Source organism: Carassius auratus, chromosome 37, assembly GCF_003368295.1.
Source record: "Carassius auratus strain Wakin chromosome 37, ASM336829v1, whole genome shotgun sequence".
In the NCBI taxonomy this organism is placed as follows: domain Eukaryota; kingdom Metazoa; phylum Chordata; class Actinopteri; order Cypriniformes; family Cyprinidae; genus Carassius; species Carassius auratus.
In genome coordinates, this window is record NC_039279.1 from 2,428,021 (window position 1) to 2,435,520 (window position 7,500).

Here is a 7,500-nt window from a genome sequence, read left to right on the forward strand (position 1 = left end):
TTATACATATATTACACCAATATGTCAAGTCTGCCTAGGAAAAGCAGATTATTATACCAGCAAACTCAAAATTGGAGTAAAAATGAACAAACTAGTCTATTAAATACTTTTAATTGTAAGCTTGGATTATTATATTATTATATAGCCTAGTGTTTATTTACCGATAGACAGTCCAGAGAAGACCAAATTAATCAAAATTTTATTTATAACAGGGTTTTATTTAATTTATAAAATAATAACAAACCACAGATCCTCAACAAAAACAGTAACAAAAACACAGTGACAGAAAATGTCAGAAATAGCGCATGGGTCCTGTCACGTTTAAGGAACGAGTCCAAACTCGACCCGAAAGACTCATGATGATGAACTAATCAATTCTCTTTCCGGCTCAAGACTGGTTAGTTTTGCGTATACATACCTGTCAAGTTTTGGATTTGAAAATAAGGGAAATTTTCCAGCGCCCATTGCGAGCAGTCCCACCACCCCAACAAAGCTCCAGTATCCCTTACATTTTAAGACAGGTGTTATAGCCCAAATTAAAACACAAAAGGGTATATATGAAGAGCATTTATTTAAAGGCTTATTTGCATATTTTCTGTTAATTTAACATTGATGTCTTTACATTTACATTTTATTTTAATTCCACACATTCTTTTCATTTCATATTGCTTTTCTTTAACAGTTTTTCTTTTCATTTCACATAACTTTTCTTTTACTCTTTTAGTGAGTTGTTTACCAATTTGTTGCAGACTTTGCATTCTTTAAAAAAAGTAAATTCGCTGTCCCATTTATCACGGTATTTACACATGGGTTTTGGTTTTTTGGCAGGTGTGCCTTCACTCTCTATTGTAGCATCCATCATCCGTCTCTGTTTTTTCTTTTGTTGTTGTTGTTTTTCCCGCGTTATAACTCATGTCATCTGACCTCACACACCCCTCGCGACAGGCTACTACAGGTGGGAGTAATCGCGAGACTAGTGACAGAGCTCAGATTGGGAATGTTTTTATTATTATTATTTTATTAATAACGCAGGTAAAAAAAAAAAAAAAAATACGGGAGATTTACGGAAATACTAATACGGGAGGACGGCGGGAAAGAAGGGTAAAATACGTGACTTTCCCGGCCAAAACGGGATACTTGACAGGTATGTTATGATATTAACATTATTTAAAAAATAAGTTGAATTAGTGGTGATACATATGGTTTTAATAAAAGCATCTATCATCGATGAACAACCTCAACATCAGCCTTGTCTCTAATAGTTGATCTGTCATCATTAAAACCCACTATGGAGAAAATGAATGGGTTTTACTTCCAGAACTCGACTGCTACTCGCTGAAGGTGTTTGAGATCTCATGTCTTGTGTTTGTCTGTCTGCAGACTTCATGAACGTGTATTTCCAGATCCGGTCCAGTCAGCTGGATCCGCTCCATTAAGGGTCTAAAGGAGCATTTCCGTAAGAACATCGCCAGCTCTGCCATCCACTCGCCCGCCGTTCAGACCAAACGCAAGGAGATGCCCACCAAGAAGCCTCCCAAAAGACCAGGTCAGTGACCTTTAACCCCTCACCCACTAGACCAGGTCTCTTTGGGTTTCTGCTGGTCCTCCATGACCTCGTTCTCCTCTTTTCTTTTTCTAGTGTGTTCTTCCTAACCGTCTCCTCTCCTCTTTCCTCTTCTCTGTCTCACTGGTGTCTGATGATGTCAGTCTACATCCCAGGTAAAGTCACAGCTGTGTGTGTGTGTGTGTGTGTGTGTGTAAGGTCCAAAATTAACATGCTGTCACTCCTACTAATGACTAGTCAATTGGGAAACTGTACTGGCTATAAATAATCATAAAAATATAGTTTGCATAAACATTGCAACCAATATATTTCTATAAATCCACTGTTAAGTTCAGAGTAAAGGCACTTTGATTACCTCAGCTTATGCATTTAGATTACTGAACACAATTCTGTAACTGAATATGTATTTATTACAGTAGAAAGAAAGCAACATTGAATTAATCAACAAAACAGTTTTATTAAAAACAAATAGTGTTTCAGATATGCTTTGAAGGCACGGAAATTCAAATCTTTGTTCATATTTACTCAGTTTATTTATTTATTAAGTTTAAAATGTTTAGAACCGTTTGTTGGTGATTTATTATTATCTTTTAAAATAGTTTGAAAAACATGCAAGTCACAAGAAGTGTTTTTTTTTTTTTTTTTGCTTTCTTTTGTGTTTGTTCTTTATTTGAAGAAAACAGAAAGTGTCAGATTGTGCAAGTGAGGTCAGAAAAGCAAACTTTTTTTACAAAAAAAATTGCTATTGGTTTAAGCATAAATTTGGTCCTCTATATAAATATTTGTACTGTAAAAAAAAAAAAAAAAAAACCCTGCCATCTTTATTGAGTTTCATCAGATTTGAGGTTTGTCAGTAGTTAGTGTTGGAGTGTGTGTGTGTGTGTGTGTGTGTGTGTGTGTGTGTGTGTGATAGCTGTCTCGGAGGGATCTGGATTTCTCTCAGTTGTTACTCTGGTGAACAGGGTTTCAGATGCTCTTCCTCTTCCTCATGGTGTCTTCCTCTGTTTTCCTCCTGCGATTCCTGCATCTCTCTCTCTCTCTCTCTCTCTCTCTCTCTCTCTGTTCGGGTGTTGATGGGCAGTAGTCTCAGCATGGCCTGGATGGAAAAAAGGGTTGTAACCTCACTCCTCTGGAAGGTAAAGCGGTCTTTCTGCTGTCCTTCTTCTCGAGCTCTGTCTCTGTTTTCTCTCTCTGTTTTTTAACTGTTGTTCCTGCATTTCGGAAAACAACATTCGGATAACACTTATGGACCACAGCAGTTTCGTCCTCACCGAGGTCAAACCAACCTCAGAATAGAGCAAGACACGTTTGTCTCATTTTAAAAATATATATTTATTAAAATTAAAATTATTTTAGAAATTCTATATTAATAATTAAAAAAATAATAATGTTAAAATTAAACAATAAATAATAATAGTGTAATTCATATTAATAATAATCATTTTTATTTAATTTTTAGCTTTTTTAATGCATTTTATTTTTCTTAAAAAAGTGATTATTAAATGTGTTCTGAGCATACGTGACATCATACTATCAGTATTGTTGGTGTTAACTAAAACTATAAAAATATTTTTATTATGTGGAAAAAGCTGAAATAAAGCAAATTACAAAAACTAACTGACTGAAAAAAATACGTTTGAAGTGCTAAAATGAATCAAATTAAAACTGAAATAAATATAAATTAAAAAAAACTACTGGGAAAAAAACTAAATTATTAAATCAGATTAAAATTAAAATGAAAACTGTAATTATATAAATATTACTAAAAGTTAAATTGAATACTGAAAATATAAAAATAGTGTATAAATAATAGTTTTATATATATATTTTATATTAAATATACATTACAAAAATTTTTAATAATACTGAAACTATAAATATAACATGACAAAAATGCCAAACTGTCGTGACATCAGTGTTTCCCATAAGTCTCTGTGCTTTACTGGGTCCATCGGTGCTCTCAGAAACCCCCTAACATCCAGCGCTCGGTCGAGTCGTGTGAGTGTTTCCTTGTTCAGCCCTCCCTCTGTAACCCGGGAGAGTGACCCGGGTCATGTGACTGTATCCTAGCCAATCAGGTTTGGATCATGATCTGCGAGGGGTTAAGCACCTGTCTGATGACAAGCACGGGACGACTGCAGGTGAGTCTGAGCTCAGAGACCACAACAACAACAGAAACCGGGTCAAAGACCAGTTCTGAGTTCAAGACCAGCTACAAAATGTATTAAAAACAAATTATGTAATTTTATTACATTAGACTCAAGTGAACACACATTTTGTATAAATCATTTTGTTTTATATTCAAATGATATATATTTTAATGTTTATACTGTTGCAGTGGTCCAGCTAAAGATCATCTGTTCACAAGTTTTGAGTGTGTTTACAAACTGAGGGACTTTTAGTCATTAATCATCATAATCCACATTATATGTTTTACATTTAATTATTATTTTTAAATTAAAATTAGCAATTTAGATAATTTTTAATTTATATAATTGTATTATTATTTATATTGCTTAATGTATTATTGTGTTACATCTTAAAGCAATAATTATTATAATTATAATTATTAGTAGTAGTAGTATTAATAATAATAATAATAATAATAATAGCAATACAATTAATTAATTATTATTAATAAAAAAAACATTAATTTTAGTTTGAAAATCAGTGATTGTCACTTCATTCAACATCGAATCAGACCTTAAAAACTCAAGAGAAAATCCTATATTTAATTTTATGAATTAAAAAATATGAACGTTATTATTTATTAATGTATGGAATTTATAATGAAATTTAATGTATTCATATATTTCACTTTAAATCATTATTATCATTGTTATTATTAAATGTAATTCATGATTAATTATAATATTATTAATTATTTTAAAATATTAATTTCAGTTTCTCAGTCAGTTTATTCAACAGTCTTTTGGTTCAGATGTTCACATTCGTTTCATCATCAACATCAGGTTGCATTTACCAACGGTTTCCTGCAGCATCATGCAACATCAAAAAATGATTTGGAAATGAGAAATGACCTCTTTATTTCTCATTCATGATCTCATATTGATCAGATATACCTAAAACTGCAGTCTTTCATTACTGCATCACTTAAGGACACAAAACACAATGATAAAAATGTTGTGTGTGTGTGTTTCTCAGGGAAGGATGAGGTGTTGGACATCGAGGTCGATTCGTACATGCACTGCATCAGTGCGTTTGTGAAGCTGGCTCAGAGCGAACACGCTTTACTGACCCAGATCATCCCAGAACATCACCAGAAGAAGACCTTCGACTCGCTCATCCAGGTGAGAGCCGTGTGTGTGTGTGTGTGTGTGTTCAGTGTGTGTGTGTGTGTGTGATCACAGTGTTTGTCTCTGCAGCAAGCGCTGGATAATCTGAAGCTGGAGGGTGATAACATCGTCTCTGCGGCGCAGCGAGGCATCATGAGACACGATTACTCCTCTGTGCTGACCGTCTTCCCCATCCTGCGCCATCTCAAGCAGACCAAGCCAGACTTTGACGCCACGCTAAAGGTAGAGAGAGACCGAGAACGAGAATGAAAGGTCTTTTTGGCATTGCCGATGATGTCATATCCTGTGTTGCTGTGCAGGGAACGGCTGCCAGCACCAAGAACAAGCTCCCAGCTCTCATCACTTCTCTGGAGAGCACCGGAGCCAAAGCGCTGGAGGAGTTCGCTGACAGCATTAAAGTAATCGACTTTCTGATCTCACTGCTGGTTATATAAATGTGTGTGTGTGTGTGTGTGTGTGTGTGTGTGTGTGTGTAACGAATACCAATCTTGAATTAAAAAACAAATCTTGAAACGTGATAAATATCAGGTGCAGAATTATATTATTTTATTATTATTTTATTTATTGTTTTTGTTCATTTTAAAGGATTTATTATTTTTGTTATTATCAAAATAAAATATAAATATTATTAATAATTTTAACATAGTTAATTACTATTTAATATATATATAAAATGTAAATTTCATCATTTTAATTGTTTAATTATATGTACTGTTGAATAATAGTTATAATTACATGTGTAATTTTTATTAATAATGATAAAAATTTATAGTTTATTTATTTATTACATATTTGGATTATTATAAAATAATACATTTTTTATATTTTTTATATTAGATGTATACACATTCATTTTAATCATTTTATTTACTAAAATAAAACCACTTCTAAATAATTTATTTTGAATAATTCACATAATTTACATTTTCATAATTTGTTACATTTTGTAATATTTAGAATAAATTATTACATTTTTTTATAATAATAATCATTTAAATTTAAATTATTATTTCTTTTTAAATAATTTACTTATTTAATTTAAATGTCTTAATTATTGAAATGTAACTATTTTTAATGTTATAATATTTTTATGATTAATTAATTTTATTTTAATAATAATAATAATTCAAAATTGGTCAATGTTTCATACATTTTGGTATACTATAAATATAACACATTTTATTATATTATAAAACCTAAGGGACATCCCTCATTACACTCACGTCGTTATATTAAAGATTAATGTAGTGTTCTGTCACGTGATGTTCTCTGCTCCAACAGAACGATCCGGATAAAGAGTACAACATGCCGAAAGACGGAACCGTCCACGAGCTCACAAGCAATGTAAGGTCACTGAGAGTAATACACACAGTGATGCTGATTGGTTTAAAGACAAATCTCTCTCTCTGATTGGTTCTCGTCAGGCCAGTCTGTTCCTGCAGCAGCTGATGGACTTCCAGGAGACAGCCGGAGCGATGCTGGCCTCTCGGGGTACAGCACAAACACTTCACAGATAGATCCAAGAGATTTACTGCCTTCAGAAATCAGAAAGAGTAGTAAATGTCTTGCGCTGCTGAGTTTTTCATCACATTCATGTTTAACACACCGTCCTCTCCCTCCTGTCTGCTTATATGTCATCTCTTTACATTTCCTGTGGTCTGCATTTCCTTTTCCTTTGGTTTTCCTGACAAGCGTTCAGCAGAGCGAACATGATCAGTGCTTAGAGCAAATTCAACCATTTTCAGCTTCTCTGCTGTTGTATTTTCTTCCTCCATCCTGCAGAGGGAGCTCTTAATAACAATCTTTAGTCCCTAAATAACCATATAAGTACCTTTGGCCTTCATTAGTTCTTAAACCTTATTTTTGTTGTTGGATCTGCTAAGAAGTTTTGCCTTGTGATCAAATGATCAGAATGTAATATTATATGGTACGTATTTTCATTTAATTAAATCATTTTATTATAATATTTTCTAAATGTATGTACAATTTTAAAGCATTATTATTATTATAAATATTAATAATTAAAATATTTAGTCTGAAATTAATATTATATTCATTATGTTCTATATATGCATTAATTTATATGCATTTATTATAGTTAATATAATTTAATTATTACATTTCATTTTAAAATATTATTAGTATTATTTTTATTGCTGTAGTTGAAATGGTCTGTGATGATCTGAAAGTAAGATTGTATGTTCATTTATATAATATATTATTAATAATAATAAATATCATTTAAAAAAAAAAAATATATATATATATATATATATATATATATATATATATATATATATATATAATATTTTTTACAAATTAATATTATTTCTTAAAATGATTACAATGAATTCTACTGTTAATAATTAAAATATTAAATCAGAAAGCGAACATACAGAATGTGTTTTATTTATTTATTTTTTGTTCAGGACACACGTTCACAGCAGTGCATGCCACTCTGTAGCTCCTCCCACTGCTTCCTCGACCCCGCCCTCTCATCTCTGCTTCTCTGTCATTGGCTGGCTCTTAGTGGTGAAGCTCTTCACTAACAGAACTGTTGTAACTTCTCACTCTCTGCCTCTTTCTCTTGTTCTCTTTCTCTCTCTCTCTCTCTCTCTC

At 32.3% G+C, this 7,500-nt stretch overlaps 1 pseudogene; it reads left to right on the forward strand.

Moving 5' to 3' along the window:
• Positions 1–1,355: 1,355 nt before the first annotated feature.
• Positions 1,356–7,500, forward strand: part of LOC113056474 (exocyst complex component 7-like) — a 10,334-nt pseudogene continuing 4,189 nt past the window's right edge.